Here is a 23,825-nt window from a genome sequence, read left to right on the forward strand (position 1 = left end):
AGACAAGGGGTGTCAGCTGACAATGTTCTCATCAGATGGGGAACAATTTCTATATCCCCAAAAGGAGAATTTGGTTAACATACCAAATATTTGGCAATTCCACCAAAGGGCATTGCCAAAATTGAAGGATATAGCACTTCTGCTGGCAGTGTTTTGCTAGAATCTATGTCCAAATTCTTTTTAAGAGAGAATCACCTCTCATTTCAGGTCAACAGATTGTTAATAGCATGAAAACAAATCTATCCCATGACATGCATTTCTCCCTTCCTACTTCTAATTTGATGGGAATTCCTGGTAAGATTTAAACATATATATAATTTACCTGGATCACAAAGGCAATCCACAAATCAAAGTTCAAAAGAAGGTACTTTGAGGATAAATACTTTCTAAGTGTAAGTTTTAGGAGGGAAGAGTAACATAAAAAATGTTGCAAATGTTCAGAAAAGAAAAAGATCATAAATGAGAGGCAATATTTTCAAATAAAAGAAAGAAACTAAAGTGGTACTTGAGAGTCTCTCATGTTTGGACAAAAAGGAAAGAAGAGAAAGAGTATCTACAGTCGAAAAAACAAAGAGAAGAGAAATGAAATGGAGGTAATATAACAGGTGTGAAAATAAGGAGCAGGAAATTCAGAAAGTATGCTTGGAAATGCTTAAATAAATCAGAATAGATTTGTGTTCAAACAGTGTTACTTTCTTATCTGGAGACTGCACATCGAAGGTACTTTCTTCCTATTAGCCTAGTGGCAGTAGAATTTACTATGATACTGGGATTCATGAAGGTACTTTCTTCCTATTAGCCTAGTGGCAGTAGAATTTACTATGATACTGGGATTCATGATACTCACATACAAGCAAAAGATCATTTATCCTTTATTTATTTGCTTTCCAAGCCCACTGGGAGCTCTTTAACCATCATGAAATTGATATGTATCAGTTATATTTTAACTGCTTAATTGATTCTTTCCTACATATAAATGAAAGCAACACAAAAGTTACAAGAAGTTTATAAAGAAGGAGTGAACTTTATCAGGATGTCTAAGAAATGGGCCTCTCTTCTTGCACTGTACTATTATTTCAGCTGTGTGTTCTGTGGAAAAGTGCTTGTGTGGCCAATGGAATACAGTCATTAGCTCAATTTAAAGACAATCTTGGATGAACTTGCTCAGAGAGGCCATGAAGTAACTGTGCTGGTATCTTCAGCTTCCATCCTTGTGGATCCTAACAAACAATCTGCTCTTAAATTTGAGGTTTATCCTACATCCTTTATGAAGAATGAACTTGATTTGCGTTTTATGAAATTTATCAAGATGTGGTCATATGAGTTACCAAAGAGTACATTGTGGGCATATGATTCAAAGATGCAAAAAACATATATGAATTTTCTGATATTGTTCTAAAGCTCTGTGAGGATGCAGTTTTGAATACGAAATTAATCAAGAAACTGCAAGAATCCAAATTTGATGTTGTTCTTGGAGATGCCATTGCTCCTTGTAGTGGGCTTCTGCCTGAACTACTTAACTTACCTTTGCTCTACCCTCTTCGATTTACCATTAACAATACATATGAAAAACTCTGTGGAGGGCTTACATTACCTCCTTCCTATGTACCTGTTGTCCTATCAGAACTTAGTGACAAAATGACATTTATGGAGAGGGTAGCAAATTTCTTGTATTCCTTATATGTTGACTTTTCATTTGAGATCTTTAACAAGAAGAAGTGGGATAAGTTTTACAGTGAAGCATTAGGTAAGTCAATGGTTTATTTATTATCTTTTCCCTACAGTAGGTGGAAAAAGACCCTTACTTTCTAGGCATGTGTTAGAGTGTGTATATATAATACATTATGTATATATATATAGAGAGAGAGAGAGAGTGTATATATATATATATATATATATATATATATATATATATATATAATTAAAGAGAATTTACATTGTCTTAGTTTTAGTGTCCAAATGGACATATGATAATTTCTCAATCAGAATTTATCAATCATTCAAGAAAACTTGAGTAAATTATTCTATAATTCTGTGAAACTGGAATTGTAACTCTATTTGACATTGATCTACTATATTAATATTCTTAGGGCTTGTTTATTTCAAAAGATACTTATGTACTATATTCTTCATAAATCACAATGTCTCTGTTATTTATTGCTGTATAACCAACCATCCTAAAACAGAGTTTAAAACAGCAACCATATTATTTGCTCATGATCCTGTAGACCAGCAATTAGGGCTAGGTTCAGTGAAATATTTCTTCTTTGGGCCTTCCTTGGCCCAAAAACCAAACAATTTAATTGTCTTCTCCCTATGGTCCCTTGAACAGGCAAGCTTGTGCTTTTTCAGATGAGAGTACAATTCCAGAACAGCTTGTATGAATGCTCCGGGCCTAGGTTTAGGTCACACAATGTCACTTTTGCCACCTGCTATTGGTAAAACAGGCCATGAGGCAAGTCCAAATTCAAAGGATGGAGAAATACCCTCCAAGTCTTGTTAGGAGAAGTTGCAAAGATTATGCAGCCATTTTTTTTCTTTCCTTTTTGTGAGGAAGATTGGGCCTAACATCTTTTGCCAATCTACCTCTTTTTTTTGCTTGAAGAAGATTGCTGCTGAGCTAACACCTGTGCCAAACTTCCTCTACTTTATATGTGGGACACTGCCATAGCATGGCTTGATGAGTGGTGTGTAGGTCCACACCCAGGATCGGAACCAGTAAACCCCAGGCCACCAAAGCAAAGCATGCAAACTTAACCACTATACCTCCAGGCTGGCCCCTATATAGCATTTTTAAAGTGCCACAGTAAGGAAATTCATTAATTATATTTATAAAATCAAGAGAAGGTCAGCCATGAGAAAATATATTTTACCAATCTGATTCTAGTAAAAAGTTTACTTTATGTGTGAGAAAGATGCCTACTTTGTGAAAACTTTATGTGTACTTGTCTTCAAAATTAAATATTTCTATAAGCTCAGTGCTAAGGTTCCTTTCAGCCTTCAGAATCAAAGTTTCTGATATCTTTCTTCCAGATTAAATGTTTCTATTACTATATCTGAACTGCTTCTTTGGTCTTATCATTTAATACCTCTAGTAAGAGGAAAATTGCTTAGTTATGGACAAGTCATCTCTGGGCGTTATCTACTATTGCTCTTTCTTTCTCAATGATTTATAAATCATCTGTTAAGTCAACCTAAAACTTTCGGGATTATTTTAGAATTATCCATGTCTGTTTGCTGACCTACAATTACTACTTCTCCTTGAGCTAAAAAGTAATGCAAAATATGGGGGTATAATATATTTTTCAAATCTAAAAGAGGTCTAAATATGATTCACTAAAAACACATTCATTCAAAAACAAACATCTATTGACCAGATGCTATGATTTTTGTTTCCAGGCGGCAGAAGGAAATTAGTCAACATTTATTGATAATTACTCTCTTCTAAGTCCTTCATATTTACTAACTCATGGAAGATACACATAGAAATCCACTTTGCGGCACTATTATTATTCTCCTAATTTTACAGATACAGAAACTTATGTACAGAAAGTTCAAGTAACTTTCTTATCCACGTTTTCATAGAGAAGAAATGTTGGGAGTGGGATTGAAACAGATCAGTCTGGCCACTGGACTTAACACCTCTGCAAATTTCATTAACTGAAAGAGAAGAGAGAGACTCTAACTTCAAATCTCCACATATTACTTGAAGAGACATTGTGCTAAGCACTAAGTATACCACAATTTAGAAGATCAATAAAACTGTTTTTTTTTTTTTGATCTGGGAGATCCTTTTAGCAAAGAGTCCCCATTGCCAGTATATATCTTTCAACTACCCAAACTTTGCTTTGTCAAGAGGGGTGCTCCCTCATTACCATATATATAAAGCATCTTTACTCATATAAATAAAGCATCGTTTTGGGGGGCTCTATTGTAAAAATTTTGAAACCCTGGAAAAAATATCCCTTTCAAATGGAACTTAACCATCCTTAGCATAAATGTAATAATTATTATCAATGGATAAGAAGGTATGTAAGATTAATTTGATTACAGAGGAAATAAAGATCTGAGTTATAAAAATATTAACCTTCTACTATATGTATACTGTATGAGAGTATGGGAGGCAGTGGCTTGGAGAATAAAACCAAAGAACAAAGTTTCAAAAAGAAATCTGCTAAAAATTAATCAAGAATCACAGGTCATGGAAATTAAGCCCTTACGTGAGATCCCAGAGCAAAGGTATGGAAGGTAACGTGAAGGAAAACAAGGAATCAAATGGCAAACAATCAAAGTAGAAAGCTGGTTGGTTAAGTGGAGTGGGAGGGTGGCTAGGTTGGCCCACAGGAAAAGACTAAACAAATAATCCAAAGACCAAAGTTTCTATGATTAACCTGCTAATAATTAATCAGGAATAACAGGTTATAGAAAATAAGCTCTTAGATGAGATTCCATAGTCAGGACATGCACAGTCATGTGAAGGAAAACAGCAATCAAATGGCAAACAAAAAATAGAAAGCTGGATGGCGAATGGGGAGGGTGAGTGGGTTGGTGGGTCTGTGGGAATGTAAGACCAAGCATATAACTCAAAGCCACAAAGAGGTTTAAAGAACATTTTAAGTAAATTAGGGGACACTGATGCAAATAGACTTTTACAACGAAGTCAAGTTTTTCATCCTGTTTTTCTGGAAGTTTTATGTCATTCCTTGAGTGGGCACCCATGACAGCAATGATGATTTTTTTCTAGGGGTAGAAACTGACAAAGGAGATCCCTTGGCCAAGTCATAAATCCTTAAAAGGGAGAACTTTTAACTCTTTTGCAGGTGAATCTCCCTTACCATCCCTTCCCACACACTTACTAATACTTACTTTAGTTTTTCCATATATATAACTTTTCTGTAGACTAGAGGCACGAATTAGGTATGAGAAAACACTTGATAGACTGAATGATGGGATAGTGCCTCAGACCCCAATTCTTTCCTTGAAGTTATCAAGCAGCTTTCCCTATAAGTTAAATCATAATCATCTATCCATGTCAGAATGTTTCAACTTTCTTCAGAAATAAAAAATAAATGACAAGGAGATGGAGGTGAAAGATGTCACTTCATTTAGTGCATCTCATTCATCATGCACTTTCCTGATCATGGATGGTCCAGGGCTTTGGTCCTGTAAGAAGTTTTCTTCAGTAAAATATACCACAGAGAGTGAGTCCTTAAGCTATAGAAGAGAAGGTCTCTCTGTCATAAGGTGAGCTCTGTATCATTAGGGAGGACTCTAGAGCCACTGAGGTTTTTCTGCTTGCTTTCTCTGGATTTCCAAAGGATACTTAGCTTCCCATGTGTAACCTGTTTATTCTCTGGTGCAACTGGAGAACAGATTGAGACAAGTGAGAACAATGCAAATATTCACACTGCGGATCCATATTTAATGAGGAAGATCATTATGATATTTAGAAAACAATTTCTTATTCAACCCAATTACATCAATCTTGGGTTATTTCTTCATTTCAGTGAGCAGCAAATGGGTTCTGAGCTGGGCCTGTGTCCCATTGGAAACTCTGTCACATGGGCCCTCCCCAGAGACTGAGGATCACTAGCTAGCAAAGAAAACAAAATATGTTTAAAATGCCATGGGATTCAGTAAAACTGTCATAAATATCATAATCCTAATGCTATGGATATGGAAAATGAGAAGATGGTCATTTAGAACATAACATTCATCATATATATTTAAACAATTACACAAAAATATTGACCCAGAAATATACGGTATTAGTTATCTTGAATTTGTAATACATGAAAAGAGGAACGAATCTTTAATGAATATTTGAACTTAGAAAAGCAGCAGAGGTGACAGCACCTGGTTAACTATTAAGTCTCTCACTTACATGGTTTTTGTTTTGCTTTATATGTTCTTCAAATGTTTGTTCATATTTTAGAACACTGGCATATTTTGAACATCTTGACATACAGAGTCCTGAAGCTTTATTCCTTTATTTTCGAGGAAAAAATGTATATTAATTCACAGATATACATATTTTTCTTTCCCTATTTCTTTTTTAGGAAGACCCACTACATTGTGTGAACTGATGGGGAAAGCTGACGTATGGCTGATGTGAACCTATTGGGATTTTGAATTTCCTCATCCACTCTTACCTAATTTTGAGTTTGTTGGAGGACTCCAGTGCAAACCTGCCAAACTGTTGCCTAAGGTAAGACTTTGGTGTCTTGAAAAGAGCTTTTTTTCCCCAATCCAGATTCTGTCCTATAGAAAAGATATGGGGCAATACCTAAAATCTCTTCACACCATTCCTGCATATACTATGTATTTCATGTTTCATTATCACTGAAGATTCCGGGTTACATTACAATTGTTACAAGTATGAGAGAAATGGAGGATTGTGTGGATATAGGCACTATAAAACAATCTTTCAGCATCCAACACATAACAAAAGATAATTTTTTCAACAAATATATGTTCTGTGCCTACTATATGCTAGAGTCTACACTTTGTACTGAAGAAGAGGTGAATGACACAGTCACAGTTACCTCCTATGGGAAGCTTATAGACTAGTTGGTCAGAAACACTATTAATGTTCAGTATATGCAATTATTTACAATAAAATACAAATCATATTATAAGTAAGATTGAGGTGGTATGGGATTTCTTGCTATATTTTATTCTAGTAAATTGCAATCAGGTATCTAAAAAGAGTCAAATTCTGGTAATGTTATATTCAAAGTGAAAACATATGCCAGTATCCTAAGGCTATGGGATCTGGTGCTTTAATGCATGCTATTATGGTAGCCAGCAAATACACAAAAGTCCTAATCCTGCCAAGAATACCTTTCCTATAAGATATGAATGTACGAGAAAAATGGCAGGGGGGTTACTTACCTATCTCATTGAATTGCGTGACAATAAAAAGTTCTAATACAGTCATTCCTGATTGTTTGCAGATTTCACAGTTTTAAATTTGCCTACTCAGTAAAATTGATTTGTAATGCCAACATCAATACTTGCTGTGCTTTCATCACCTTTCATGGATATGCACAGAGCAGCAAAAAAGTTGATTCACCTGACAGGCATGTTCCCAGTTGAGATCACATGAGGTGATGCTCTGCCTTGTTCTTTGGCTCTCACACTGTAAATGCGTCCCTTTCCAAGTCTAATTAGTGCCACATTTTTTGCATTTTTGTGGTGGTTTTTCGTGATTGCACTGTTTAGAATGGCCCCCAAGGATGGTGCTGTAGTGCTTTCTAGTTTTCCTCAGAGGAAGCAAGACAACTATGCCATGCCTCAGTGAGAAAATATGTCTATTAGATAAGCTTCATTCAGTTCCATGAGTTATAGCACTGTTGGTTATGAACTCAATGCCAATGAAACAACAACATACATTAAATAAGGTGTCTTTAAGCAGAAACACACATATAACAAGGTTATGTGTTGATCAGTTGATGAAAATGCTGTTAACAAGAGGTTTGTGGGAACCTAACATTATGTTTCTGCTGAGAGCAGTGATTCAGTATTCGCTAATCGTGTGTTTGCAGCACTTCACAGAACATAACTGCTGGGAATAATAAGAATTGACTAAATATGGAAAGCCCTAACACAGAGCCAAACACACAGTGCTTAATAAATATTAGCTATTGTGATTTCAGTTTGACTAGCAATCCTTTGAACAAAAGGAATTCATTTTAGAATACACATTAAGCAGATGAAACTGTCAAAATCGATTTGAAGATTTAAGCAGTCTCACCAGTATTCAAACTGGAGGGATTCCTTCTGAGGTATATAAATGAGCATGTATATGCATAAGTGTATACTGGCAAACCCCTGATAGTTTTTCCAAAAGCATTTCTGAATGCACTCCAGCAATTGATCTGGTCTTACATGTGATCAAAGAACTTCATGGCACAAAACAAAGCAGAGATCATTGTAGCCTGATAATACAGTTTGCAGAAATCAGCCTCTCTCAGGAATTAGCTGTAGTAGGGCATTAAAAATGATTCAGTGGTGCATAAATAAGACAAAATATAATTATATTCTAAACTTTTAAATTGCCTGATCTCACTACCTGACTTGAAAACAAATATAGTAAGTAAAATATCAGGGAGGAAATGTCCGGTTTAATACTAACCTGCACAACAGGCCACAGAGTTAGAAATATAAATGAAGATTTTTAGTAATTTTATGTCATGGATCCCAAGTAGTTCATATACACACTGATTAAATGTTGTATCCATTAAATCACACTTTCAAGGGTAAAAATATCCAAAGTAAATAGTTTATAAGCAAAATTTGTCACATTCATTATCAGTCATGCTTTAGTTGCCTTGAAATACCTGGGCCAGGATCAGATAGAATCAAACTTGTATTCAAGGTTGGAGCATTCTATATAAAAATAATGTTAATGCACTTTCATTAGGACTTTGAGTGAAAATAGGAAAAAACAATCTGCAGGAAGATTTGAAAAGCTGCTTCCTTAATATGAGATGAAATTGTTATAACAAGCTCAATATTAGCACAGCACGTGCCAGAAAGAAAAAGGACGTGAGACTGTAAGAAAAGGAAAATTATTTCATAAATTCATAAATCTTCCAGTTTGTTAATGTAATATCCCCAGACAAGGGATTAATACATCAGAGTCTTAGCTGAAGCTCAAATTTAGAGAGCCTTTTCATGGTGGGAATCTGAAACAGGAAAGGTTGTGGCTAATAAATTTAGGATTCTTATTTTTGTACATAAAGGTGATTTAACAAGAGCATTTTCCTTCTTTTACCAAAGCAAGTATATGTAAGCTCATAATCAGGTCATATAATATGTAGCCTTCATAATCAGGAAAGCCTATGCCAAAAGAGATTTCCTTAAAAACTGACAAGAAGAAAATTGTTACACTTCAGTAACAAACATATTGGACATAGAGTGACATACAAATTCAAGAAGCCTAGTTACAGATGGTCTTCCACTTTATTAAAGGAATTCTGCTAGGAGTTTAGATCATTTTAATTTTTTAGTCATCTGTTATTTCCTCAAAAAAACACCAAAAATAACCTGTTGAACAAACAAAGCTAGGATTATCTGACTTATTACAGGAAGCAGGAACAGCACCTTGACAAGGTTTTATTATTGTTTCAGAAAAGGAAAGTCAAAAGAAGATAATTCCAACGTATTGGGGCCTGGGTTGGTGAACTGGTTGTAAGTGAGCAAACTTTATGATATAATTTTGGACTACTGGACACAGTGAGGTGAGGTCTTGACTCTTGTCTTAGTAAGCAAGCTATGTGTTTTTTATTTAAATTTATTTTTTAAGACTAGCCCTGAGCTAACATCTGCTGCCGATCCTCCTCTTTTTGCTGAAGAAGACTGACCCAGAGCTCATATTTGTGCCCATCTTCTTCTACTTTATATGTGGGATGCTTACCGCAGCATGGCTTGCCAATCGGTGCCATGTCCTCACCCGAGATCTGAACCTGCGAACCCTGGGGCCGCTGAAGCAGAATATGCACACTTAACCGCTGCACCACCAGGCCAGCCCCAGCAAGCTACGTGGTTTAATGAGTAAATTATCTTAGTTGGTCACTGTCATGTAATCCTGGAACAAACAACTAAGCTAGTGTTGGTAGGTCTCAGTATTGTTTATCATAGAACTAACAAAAAAATGTCTGGCCCTGGTAATGTTTAACACGTGGAATAGAAATTACACTGTTTTTAGTACTCACTTATGAAAATTAAACCTATGTTGCCATATTGTGAAAAGTTCTCAAAGGACACTTCCTCTTTATTGTCATCCCTTGCTGAGAATTGACAAAGAACCATATTTTCCTAGTAATCAGTGATATACATTGGTTAAAGACAATAGATTTCATATCACACAAATCCTTCTAAGGGGATTTAATGGTTTAGCATGTTAGAAGATGAGACTATTCTGACAATTCTACTCTGTTTAGAAATGTATGTATTCATTTCCTTCAAACAAACTAAAAAAGAACAAATGAAATACAAAAAAATCTCTGCAGTGATGCCATTTCATATTACCATGAACTGTCTCTTTTCAGGAAATTGAAGAGTTTGTGCAGGGCTCTGGAGAAGATGGCATTGTAGTATTCAGTTTGGGGTCAATAGTCCAAGACCTTACAGAAGAAAAGGCCAACATGATTGCATTGGCCCTTGATCAGATTCCACAGAAGCTCTGATGCCGGGGTCCCGCCCCAGTGGAGTCCAGGTTCCTGAGGGATGGACGGCGTCGGCGCCATGAGTGAGGGGGAAAATAAAGGGGACGTGAGACGGGTTGGTGTTATCAAGTCCGACTTTACTGTGCACAAGTGTCGTTTATATATTTTTCAGGATTAGTACAGAAATAGTTCTACAAATATTCTCAGAGAGATAAGGAAGTAAAAAACGAGCACAAGAATATTTATTAGCATTCCATTCTATAGAGCATAAGGTTAATGATCGTCTTCTCCGCAATTAACTAGTGTTTGTTGTCTCTAAGCTAAAGGAGATAGGTACCTAGGCGTCTGTTGTGATTCATGGTAAAGTTAAATCAAAGAGAGAAGGTCCAGGCCTCCGGACAGGACAGCAGTCCATCTGGTTGCAACCTGGTGGAGCCATCCCTGCCTCCCTCAATCATTTACGCCGTTAGTGTAGACGGTTAATGGGAACAAAAGGCGACTCCAGGGTGTCTTATCCCCAGGGCTATCCGCATTCTCAGCGGGCAGTTAAACATCTTTACTTTTTCGCGCCCTTTAGGGGGTGGAAGCATTCCTTTGTCTTTTAGATTGTAGAGCTAACAGTCCCTTAAGTACACTGCTGCAGAAAGTATCATATTGTTAGTAAAGTAAAGGGCTGAAAAGCTAAGCTAAAGTATATATCTTCAAGAATAAAAAAGAGAAATATGTATACACATAACCTTGATAGAAAGCATGCATATAATTCAGAAAATATCAGGGGTGTCAGCCGGCCATTCTTCACCGAGGGGCATCCCTGCACCCCTCGGCCCTTCTACTCATCAATTATTTATTATTTATTGCTTTTAGGAGAAAACCTCTATAACATTTTAACAGAAAGCAGAAGGTCAAGAATAATATATAGATACTTCTTGATCATCCAATTAACCAGCAAACTTAGAAGGACGATGCATATATATTTAGACAAAGAACTGGAGGGAGAAGGAAACATTAACCAGACAGAGGCCATAAACCTAATTCGACATCTTATCTGGGCAGGATTCCTTTCTGATTGTCTCAAATGGGACTGTGTGCTTCTCCAATAATTAACTGAAAAATATCTTGAAAGTTACCTGCAGGTGGTCACATTCTCTTACTATATCTAATTTTCCCAGGAGGTAGTGCCTCCCAAGCAGCCACCCAAAGGAGTGAAAACTGGAGGTTAAGAAAGGAAAAGGAATGAAGGGCAATTAGAAGCAGCACAGGTTTCAGAACTATGTGAGGGGCTGGCTGGTTATTCTTCACCAAGGGGCGGCCCTGCACCCCTCGGCGTTAATCGGCTGGACCCTGTCAAACAGCCGATCAAATGACGTAGCCACGGCTCCCAGCACTCTGAAAAATTGCATTTATGCTGAACAACTACTTGAATGAGTTTATTTAAAGTCTGTAGAGTGAGTCCATTAAAACAGTTACTACAAAGGAGTAAAAATTTCATAATACAATTAGATCAAATTGAACTCATATGTTTTTCTTTTCAAGTCAAATTCTAAAATAGTGCAAGGGAGACACATTTGCTGCCCACCAAAAAAAAAAAAAAAAGAAAAAAACAGTTTAACTTTTATTTTTCTCTCTGAGACATTTATATTTTAGGGACGATGTGTGAGGTTTCATTGCTATTATGCTAATAGTATGCCAGTAACACAACAAGAATTCCCAAATCTCACCCTACAAATCAAAGCATTTTCAAAAGGGGTTCCTGAGGGATTGTGAAGTTATGAACGGCAGAGAGGCATCAAGTTATAGTTCAGAGGGTAAGCTTCATAAACACTCAATATTCAAAGCAGAATTTTCAAAAAGACTGAGTTGGAGCATAAAGATTCAGACACTTCCTCCTGTTCCTTCTTCTTCTTCTCCTAACATGAAAACAGTATATATCTTAAAACTAGCCCTCTCTGAAAGACCAAGAGAGAAGCCTGGGCCTCCTGATTCACCTTGGTGTTTAATAGTGGGGATAAATTAACCAGCAGGCCCAGAGGGCCTTGTTTCCTGTCAAAGTAGAACAGGCAATAGGAAGGAAGGGGTATGGGCTCTGACTTTAAATGCTCTTAGTCCTGCCCATTAATAACTTGTTCTAATCGATATACTATTCTGACCAACTGGCTTATCAACTGCTTTCTCAGAGGTGGAGGGAAGGGGAGAAGCAAAAGCTTGGAATTTGTGGGCAGAGTCAGGTTTAGCATAGAGACAAGTCCAGAAGTTCTCCCTCCCATAAAATCCTATAGTTATTCTTATGAAATTATAAGATCCACTTGAGCCCTCTCAGTATTTGTGAACTACTTGCCACCTTTAGGCACTATCTAAACTGCCCCCTGAACAACCCCTAATATTTGTATCTCTGAGAGGCTGAGATTAGGCTGATTCTCTTGACAGGTAGTAGACAGCCACCTGCCAACTTTTTTAAAAATGCCCCACTAACTTAGGATTCCTTGGCATGTCATCCCACTTACAAGTGAGAATTTCAGCATCAATCACTACTTAGGGCTGGTTGTAGCATCTTTGATACATGAGGCATTCCATATCAGAGTTTTCTGTTGTATAATATGCAATTAGATCTCAATAGCACAAGCTTCTAATTTGACTATTCTAGCTTATTATGGTCAATGAAAATTAATGTGACTTTTTAAAATTTTATCAGTTGTCCTAATATTAATTCTGCAATTCCTAGCTTTGTAAAAAAATATGTAAAACTGTGGATGGATATTCCACTGTTAAGGCCTTTGGGGGAAAAAAAAAAAAACAAGCTGAGATAATGCCTTGGAAGATTTAAACTTAAAAGATTATAGGAACAGTGTTCTTCCAATATATAATCTAAAATATTTCATATTCCCTCTATAAGAAGAAGGAACTTTATCCTTTTCTCCGAAGTAGAAGAAAGTATGATATTGCCAACAATAGAAAATAGAAAATATAACTTTCCATCAAAATGCTTTGTGGAGAAAGTGAACATAAGCATATCTTCACCTATTCCCCTCAGAAAATGATAAGCAAGCAAAGTCTTTTCTAGATTAAAACCACAAGTTCATTATATGAGATAGTCACTTGAAATAAAGTTGCAGAAATCGCAGTTAACTTTGTGTTTACACTACAGTTCTGATTGATTCTTGAATGCTTTTAATATTAAAATACATCACTTACAAACTAATTTCCCTCAGCTCTTTAGAACTAATAATAGCGAATGATAAACTAATAATTTGTAGTAAATTCTATGAAAAGATAGTTGATAATAGTTACCTAGATTTTTGGTGCTTTGGTTTTTAAAACTATTTAATAGCACTCATATTTTAACATTTCTGGGCAAAAATGTCCACATTTGTCAGTGGGAGGAAGCTGGGAAAGACTTCTTAGTAGATTTTAATTTCAAAAATATTCTATGCCTGTGTGATCTTATTCATGGAATAGAGCATTTTCTTCATCTTAATAGATTGTGTGGAGATTCAGGGGAAAGAAACCAGATACATTAGGACCCAATACTCAGCTCTTCAAGTGGATCCCACAGAATGATCTTCTTGGTAAGACTGCAGCAAACAAATACAATTCTAATTAAAAGAAAATCTGAGGAAAAAGACTGGAACAGAAATGCAATGCAACATTTGCTTTGAAAACTTCGACAATCAGGTGTTAATTATCTGTCACCCATAAATTTTCAATTTTCTTTTCTTCAAATTTCAACTTCTTGATTGGTCTTCTCACCTCCATGCTCTTCTACTTCAGATCTGTCTTTCTCACTGCTGTTATAATGTTTTCTTGTTCTTCCAAAAAGATACAGGAAAACACCCCTACTTTTTTATGGACTTTCAATGACTCACATTGCCTAGAAAATAAAGTACACCCAAGAGGATATGAAGCAGTTTGCGTTCAACACATCCATCATTTGTCCTGTATTTCCAAACACCTCCTGAGATTCTCCACACATTTTCAGAGTGAATCACTCCCTATACCCTTAAGAGACAATGTTTCTTCACCTCCATGATTTCAAACACGATGTTCTTTGAATCTGCATTCACTGCCACAATTTTCTATTGGACAAAAAAACTCTAAACTAACATCTCTTCTGATGTACAGCTTTCTCTCTTTCCCTCAGATAGACTTCTTTTGGAAATCCACAAATATTTACATGATCCCATGAGCATAGTGACCCTGTGCAGAAAATACAGGCTTCTTTACTGTCTTACACTGCCAATTTCTATTTTTAACTATGGGGCTCAAAATTTATCGTTTTTATTGATCTTTTTATTAGGTCATCCAAAAACCAAAGCTTTTGTCACTCATGCTGGTGGCAATGTCATCTATGAAGCCATTTCCCATGGGATTCCCATGGTGGGACTCCCTATGTTTGTTGATCAACCTGAAAACATCCGTCACATGGAGGCTAAGGGAGCAGCTATTAGATTGGACTTGAACACAATGTCAAGTACAGATTTGCTCAATGCATTGAAGACTGTCATTAATAACCCTTCGTGAGTATAGCATTTTTTTAACTAGTTGGTATTCATAGATAGATTTTCTTTTCAGCAGTGAGTATAAGTTTTGCCCTATTATTAAGAGGCTAATTTTGAAATCGTTAAAATGGTATAAGGGATCTAAAATTCACTTTTTCATTCAACCAGACAGTTATTTCAAAGTTGCACTTTAAGCCTATAGATTTAATAGGTAACCAATTAGTGCAACAATTTTCTATGCAAAAGAATTTTAAAGCCATATAGTTCATTGTAAGAGGTACACATTTTAAAAATGTGACTGAATCCACAGGAGGAAAAACCGATGCAAGTGAAAGAAATAGAAAATATTTCAATTCATTACTTAAATTTTCTACAACTATAAAAATATTTTTGCTAAAGAATTATTTTTATTAATACCATTATTTTAATAGATTATATAGTGAGGGAAAATTTACATAACATGAAGTTCACCTCTTTAAAGTGTGAAATTCAAATCTATTCAATGTGCTTACAGAGTTATGAAACCCTCACCACTTCATCATAAGCTAATTTTAGAACATTTCAAAAAGAAACCTTATATCCCTTAGTCATTCTTCATGGCTTCATACCCTATGCAAGATAGATAGATGATAGATAGATAGATAGATGATAGATAGATACATAGATACATAGATAAATAGATAGATAACTGGGAAGACACATTTTTCAAAAGCAAGTCTAATAAAATACCATTATTGACCAAACGTTTGTCTCTAAATCAAGATTCAGTAAATCTGAAAAGATTCAATTCATACAGAGTATATTGTCTGGCAATACTGGAATTTAGTTAGAAATCACCAAAAAAATTTTAATCTAAATTTTGCAAATTAAGCAAGTTTCTTCTAATAATTCAGAATCAATGAAAACTCATAATGTAAATTTTAATATATCTAACTAAATGATAATGAAAATTAAATGTATCAAGTTTTGAAGAATGCAGCAAAAGCTGTAGTTAAAAGAAAATTTAGATCCTAAAATGCACATGTATGACAAAAGTAAAACGTCTAATAAACAATGATCTAAGCTTCCATTTCAAGATCTGAGGAAAACACCAGCAAACTAAACCAATCTAGAAGGAAAAAATGAATACAATAGGAAAATTAATTAATATAATACAAACTTACAATGAATATGATAAATGAGTCCAAAAACTGGCTATTGAAACAGACCAACAAAGTTTATAAACTCTTGGCAAGTTGGATCATGAAAGAAACAAAGCAGGTACAAATTGCCAATATCAAGAATAAAGAAATGACATTAATGCAGAACCATCAAGCATTAAAATTTTTAATAACAGTGTGTTAGGTGCAACTATATGAACAAAATTCTACATAATAAAAAGTAGTATAAAACACATTAGTATAAAAAAGTCACCTCAGGAGAAGTTTAAAATTTGATTTGCCTAATATCCATCAAAGAAATTGAAAGTCTGTTAAAACTATGAAAACTTGCAATTTATTCTTTGTTAAAACTTTCAACAAAGGAAACTCCTAGCCCAGATGACTTTACCAGTGAACACTTCCAAATACTTAAGAAAGAAATACAACCAAGTTTACACAAACTCTTCTAGATAATGTCAAACATATTTAATACTTTTCAAGTCATTTTTTGAGGGCATAATATCCTATCTGTCAAAAAAAGACAAGGACATTACAGGAAAACAAAATTTTAAAACAATTCCTTTTCTAAATCAAATATTAAGTTACTAAATAGAGTACCTTAAAAAAGAATAAATCATCATGACAAAATAGGTTTATTCCAGGATTGAAAGTTTGCTGAAATGCTTGAAAATCAATCAATATAATTCAATAAATTATCAGCATGAAAAAGAAAAAATATTATGACCATTTTAATGGCTAAAGAAAAATTTGATAAAGGTCAACATCCCTTTATTATATTAAAGAAAAAAACCTTTTGCAAACTAGAAATAGAAAGAAATTTCCTTAATCTGATGATGATTATCTATCAAAAAAAGCAAAACCTATACAAAATATTACATTTACTGGCAAAAAATATACAGCTTTACCCTCTTCATTAGCCATCAGGAAAATGTAAATTGGAACCTCACTATTAATTCATCAGAAGAGCTAAAATTTAAAAAGACTGACAAGGCCAAGTCTTGAAAAGGATGTGGAGAAATAGGAATTGTCATGTACTACTGGTGGGAACACAAATTAATAAACCACTTTAGAAAACTATTTAGTAATATCAATGAGGCCCAAACATACATGCACTGTTCTCTCAGAAATTCTACTCCTCTGGATATGACTAACAAAAATGTATAAACATGTAAACCAAAAGACATATTCAAGAATTATAACCACATTGCTAGTAATTGCCAGAAAATTGTTAACTGCCCAAATTTCCTTTGATCAAAAAATGAATAAATAATTTGTGCTATTGTCGTACAAAGGAATACTATACAACAATGCAATTAACCAACATCTGCTACACAAAAGACAGACACAAATGAGTAGACACAATATGATTCCAGTATAGACATAAGCAAAACTACTCAATGATATTAGAAGTCAGGCTAGTATTTAATTTAGGGAAGAGAGTAGTGGCTGGAAGTGCCCACAAGGAAGGGATGCTTCTGGGGAGCTTATGATTCTCTATATCATGATCTGGAGAGTAGTTAAATTAGTGTTTTGTCTTGGGATAATTTTCTAGTTAATTTTGAATTTTGAGCTGCTTTCTCAGGAAATGTGCAGCTTCCATATGTTTCATACTTAAAGGTTTCTTTTAGAATATATAACATATTTCAAAGTTTCTAAACATTAAAAAAATAAGATTAACAAAAAACAAAAGAAGAAATGCCCACGAGTGCTGTCATAATGTGGCCAGGAAAAGCCTCCCTGAGATGGAACTCTGAACCAAAGGCCTCCGTCGAAAGGTAGAAGCAAGGCTTGGGGTGTTGCAGGGAAGAGTGCTCCAGCAGGGGGACAGAGGGGACACAAAGTGCAAAGGCACTGAGGTGGGAAAACTTTGGGCAGCTTCAGTGAACAGCTAGAAGGCCAATGAGTCTACGACAGAGTGTGCATGGGACAAACTGATAGGAGAAGAGGGAGCCAGGACTCTGTCCATGGAGGTCCTGAGGTCCAAAGAAGAGATTTAGAGTTTATTCGGAATGAGATGAGAAGCCAGGTGGAAATTTTGAGCAGGGAGGTGTAATAACCTGACATAAGTTTGATTAAAAACATTCTGGCTACTGGTGGAAAATAGACAGGAGAGTGTAGAAGAATAAAAGCACAGGAACTAGTGAGGAGGCATTTCATCCTCCATGACACTATTCCTCTTTAAAAACTTCAAAAGCATCATCCTAAAATTGCATTTCTACCATGTGACTTATAGTGCTTAGAATGGCTTGTATCGTTTCCTCTGTTGGAAAAGATTTTCCTTTCCCACGTGAATTTGTTTTTTCACTTTGTAAATACTTATCAATCAGAAAATTCCAATATAAAAGCCAAACTATCTATGAGACCCAAATAAAAATTTGCTCCTCGGCAATTCTACAGCAATTATTTTGAATCATTTCTGTGACACTTTTCAGAAATCAATAGGATTGGTATGCTTAGGCAAATTGACTTCCTTTCAATGTTGTTATCTTTGTGTTTCTCCTTTAGCTATAAAGAAAATGCTATGAAATTATCAAGAATTCAACATGATCAGCCAATGAAGCCTCTAGATTGAGCAGTCTTCTGGATCGAGTTTGTCATGCGCCACAAAGGAGCCAAACACCTTCGAGTTGCAGCCCATGACCTCACCTGGTTCCAGCACCACTCTTTGGATGTGATTGGGTTCCTGCTGGCCTGTGTGGCAACTGCTGTATTTGTCCTTACAAAAGGCTGTCTGTTTTGTTGCCAGAAGTTTGCTAAAACAGGAAAGAAGGGAAAAAGGGCATAGTTATATCTCAGGCCTAAAGGTGGTATGCCTCACAGATGGGGCTCCTCCAGATTATTCCAGCAAGAAGTTGTGTTGTAAAGGTCCCTTCCTCAAGCAACAAAATGGCTTCTAACAATTCAGCGTCTCAGATCAAAACTTATTTTCAAGAAATTTAATACCCATTTAAGAGTTAGAAATATCTCATGCCAAGAGAAAGAAAACCGGGGGGAAATAAAAATCAAGTACAACTATATGGGTTTATATTGAAATTTACAGTTCTAATTCAAAATTTATATCAAAAAATTTATTGAGCTTAACTGTGTTTCTAACATTGTGCATGGAAACAAGAACATAAAGTGTCTACTCACAGTACTAATAACACTTTGCAAATGCTCAATATTTTAACTTCATGTTGGTGCAGAAATTTGTAGCTTTATCTTTTGCTAAAGAAGTGATTCAATAATTAAAATAGTGTAGAAAAACTCACCCTTTCATTTCCTTTTGGGAGACCACTAATGCTACTGGACTTTTACTGTGGATCCAGCCTCAATATCAGTTTTTACCTAACGACATGGCAAAGCATTGCTTTCATTCAGCTTAAGTCATTTCCCAGTAGAATGTATATGGATTTAGAAATATAACGACTGCCAGCTGTTTCCTACTATAGGTATGAGCTATTCCGGAAAGTCTTTGGTTTCACTAGCTAATGCTCTTTACCGCACAGCTCTTTAAAAAGATTCACCTGATTGCTTTCACGCTCATTTTCAATCTTTGATAATGAATGTATGGTCTCATCTGTAGGTTGTGATAATACAGAGCCTGTACTCTAAAGGGACTTATTAAATATTCATTCTCTTCACGTGTGCGTACCTAAATATATTCACTGTCTTCAAAAGAAGACACCGAATCACTTAGTTACTTACACGTATGTCATAAATTTATTGTGTAAACTGTGTAAATTCATTGTTTGCTGAAGACAACTTGAAATAATGTTTACTGTGCTATATAACCATACTAGACCAGCATGTTTCATTCTTTCCTTCTTCAGAAGCCCATTACCCTATCCCTGCCATTAACATAATATAAAAACATTAAATCCTTTGGTATGACAAAAAATGATACAATCATGATTTTCTTTTAAACCTAGGCCTGATATGACTGACCATAATCTATAACAATGCAAAGAATACAAAATTCTACAGTTTTTGGAGGAAATAGGTAAATCGAACAACAAGGATTCTCAAGGCCCTCCCAAAACCAATACATCATAGAATCACTTTATGATCAAAGTGGTCCAGGTTGAGAAAAACATATCTGTCTTTATGTGCCAAGAAGACCAACATCAAAGAATCATAACAAACAGCCTAACACATGAATTTATTTTTGGAAAGAATTAAAACTTTGATGGTAGTTTACAGCTGAATTTTCCATACATCTCATCTAGAAAACTGACATGATTTTAAAGAAAAATGCAACTAATATTGTGCCATAGCATATAATAATGTTAAAACATGCATATAGGCTTGAATTAATTTTCCTCAAATCTATCCTGCAACATATGTAACAGAAAAAGGATTGGTATTCATTATATAGTGAGAAATGATACAAATCACAAACAAAAATATAGTCCAAAATGAAAATAGATGAAGGACATAAAGAGGAAATTTACAGAAGTAAAAATACCCTATAACATGTAAAAGATGACAAATCACTGACTGGGAAATGAAAATTACGTCAATTAATTATTTTCCCACATAAGATTTGTTAAACATCAGAATCTGAGAAAACTACTCTTGAGGTATTATAATGGGAATAACACTTTCAAGTAAAATTTAAACACACTACTTAACTCTCCAATTCTACAAGTAGAAGTCTGTCATGCAGAAATATGCACACATTTATGTGAGGCACTTAAATGGCTGTCAGTCAATGAACACATTTACTTCCAGTGAAGTCCTATGGTATACAGCATCACAGAGAACAGGTAGATTACAGGCAACATTATTAAATGCTCTCTGGGTCACAATGGTAAATAAACAAGTTCCAGGGAAAAATAAGCATTATACTCTCCTTTGGAAATAAAACAAAATATATTAAATTTGTATAAACACAGAGGAAATCACCTGGAAGAAAACACTGAATTTCCGATGATAGGAATTTAAATTTTTACTCTATATGTCTTCATTGTTTGATCTTTCACAATGCTCTTTTCATGTATTCATTATATGGTTTAAAAATTTATTGGTTGACTGGAGAGTAAGATGTAGAATTAGGAGCTGCCACCATTCATCTCCCTCACAAAAGCAACAAAAATTATGACAAAAAAACTATGAACTGACAAAAATAGCTCAGGAAAAGCTCTGAACTACAATATGTAAGCAGCAAAAATCCTGCAGAGCTCAGAAAATTAGGACGACTGCATAGAAAAGCGTAGGAAGCATTTTCTTGCATCACCCCTTATCCTAGTCTAGAGCAGCTCGACACCAGGAGGCATGCCCTCAGAGGACTCTCACCCCATGGGAAAAAGGAGATCAGGAGAACACCAGCAAGCCTCACTATTGCAGCATCTGCTACCTAGGACTCCTAGTCTTTGCTAATGCTTATCCTAGTTGACAGAGCTGTTCAAAGTCCCCTTCACTGCATCTCCTCACAGAGTTGACACTGCAGTGAGACCTGTCCCCAGGGGTCCCTATCACTGATGTACCCCACTCTGGGATTGGAACAACACAGTGCCTTGTTATATATGAGACCAGATCTGCTGCTGCTCTGAGTTTCACTCCCAGTCCCACATCATGGCTTTGTCCCACCATTACCATTACTGGGATCATCACTGCTGCTATGAGCCACTAGGGTTCCAACTCATGCTTTGAATGTCATTACTGAGGCCACACTGCCACTGCTCTGAGCTCCACACCCTTGTTCCCAGGTCAAAACTATGACCCATCCTTACTGGAGATATGCTGTCACAGATCTGAAACCTGCCCCTGGGTCCCAACAGATTACTAACTGGCCAAGACTGGGGATATGATGCTGCTATTCTGAACTGCCCGCTAGAGTCAGAGCTGGGACTTTGACCCACGATCCCCAGCTGTACTGCTACTGTATCCTGCCCATGGGCCCAAGCCACTGGTGTACCCTGTCATCCCAGAACTTGTGCTGCTACTGCATTCCATCTCCTCACCACCAGCACAAGTCACTGTGGAGAGCCCCAGAACCAGACCCTGGTTCCACAAGAGGTCTGCACATGCAAGCACCTTAGTTACCGGTGTCACTGTTACAGCAGGTGCACCAGTGTCCCAGGACCCAGGCCCTGTGGTTTTTCTGCTTGCAGCTGATCCCAGAACCCTGGTTCTGCTACTGCTCTGAGTGCCAGTGCCCCAGATCAGGTTACAAGAGGGATCCCCTAGACAAGAACTTCCTACTACAGGCAGAAAAGGAAAATAGGAGGACCCCAGAATCCTTCATCTCTAAGTATCCCAATATCTCTAGTTGTCACTGCCACACACAAGAAATCTACATCCTTGGCCACAGAAGACCCCTCCAGTCTGCATCAAAGTTGGCCTCAGCTGGCGGAGTTACACAGAGACTATGCTGCTGTTCCCTCCCAGGAGCCAAGACACTGAACCCAACACTGCCAGCGTTCTCACAGCCACCTTCAGGTGAAAGTCTTTCCCCACTGAAGCTAGTCTGAAAAGGTTGGAAGAGATGACTACTCCTTGAAATGCACAGAAATCAAAGCAATGCCATCAGAAACATAAGCAAAAGCAAGGAAACATGACACCACGAAAGGAACACAATGATTTTCCAGTAATTGATCCCAAAGAAGTGGAGATCTGTAAGTTACTAGAAAAAGAATTCAAAATAAGTATTTTAAGAAAGCTCAGTGAGATATAGGAGAATATAGATAGATTATTCAATGAAATCAGAAAAACAATGCATGGACAAAATGAGAAATTCAAGAAAGAGATAGAAGTTGTAAAAAAGAGCCAAACAAAAATTTGAGAACTGAAGAATACAATGAATGATAAAAAGATGTTCAACATCACTAATTATTGGGGAAATGCAAATCAAAATTACAATGGGATATCACTTCACAGCTTTCAGACTGGCCATAATTAACAGGACAGGAAATAACAAATGTTAGAGGGGATGCAGAGGAAAGGGACTTCTTGTACACTGCTGGCAGGATGGCAAACTGGTAGAGCCACTATGGAAAACAGTATGGAGATTCCTCAAAAAACTAAGAATAGAACTACCATATGATCCAGCTATTCCACTGCTGTGTATTTATCCAAACAGCATGAAAACATGAATGTGTAAATATATATGCATCCCTATGTTCATTGCAACATTATTCACAATAGTCAAGACTTGGAAGCAACCTAGGTGTTCATCAAGAGACGAACGGATAAGGAAGATGTGGTATACATACACGATGGAATACTGCTCAGCCATAAAAATGATGGAATTTTGCCATTTGTGACAACATGGATGGACCTTGGTGGTATTATGCTAAACAAAATAAGTTAGAGGGAGAGTGCCAAATACCACATGATGTCACTCATAAATAGGAGATAAAAACAATAATAAATAAACACATATAGACAGAGATTGGATTGGTGGTTACCAGAGGGAAAGTGAGGAGGGAGGAGTGTGAAAGAGGTGATTAGGCACATGTGTATTTGTGATGGATTGTAATTAGTCGTTGGGTGGTGAACATGATGTAGTCTACACAGAAACTGAAATATAATGATGTACACCTGAAATTTATATAGTTTTATAAACCAATGTTACCACAATAAAAAAAAAGATAAAAAAAGAATACAATGAATGAAAAAAAAATGCAATAGAGAGGTACTATAGATCAATCAGGCAGAGGAAAGAATCTGTGAATTTAAATATTGATCTTTTGATATTATCCAGTCAGAAGAATAAAAAAAAAGAAATTAGAATAAATAAGAGTAAAGAAAGCCTACTTGAATAATGGTACACCATCAACTGAACAATATTCCTATTATGGGAATACTAGATGAATAAGAGAGAGAGAAAGAGGAAAAATACTTATCGAAGAAATCATACCAGAAAACTTCCCAAATACGGGGAGAGATATGGCTATCTAGGAACATGCAGCTAAAAGATCCCTACACACATTCAATCCAAAAAAGGCTTTACTAATAAAACATTATAATCAAGTTCTCAAAAATGAAAGACAAAAGCAGCAAAAGAAGAAAGACTC

At 36.0% G+C, this 23,825-nt stretch overlaps 1 pseudogene; it reads left to right on the top strand.

Moving 5' to 3' along the window:
• Nucleotides 1-1,033: 1,033 nt before the first annotated feature.
• LOC106847090 (UDP-glucuronosyltransferase 2B18-like) lies at nucleotides 1,034-19,686 on the top strand (annotated as a pseudogene).
• The last annotated feature ends 4,139 nt before the right edge of the window (nucleotides 19,687-23,825 follow it).

This window comes from Equus asinus, chromosome 3, assembly GCF_041296235.1.
Source record: "Equus asinus isolate D_3611 breed Donkey chromosome 3, EquAss-T2T_v2, whole genome shotgun sequence".
Lineage (NCBI taxonomy): Eukaryota > Metazoa > Chordata > Mammalia > Perissodactyla > Equidae > Equus > Equus asinus.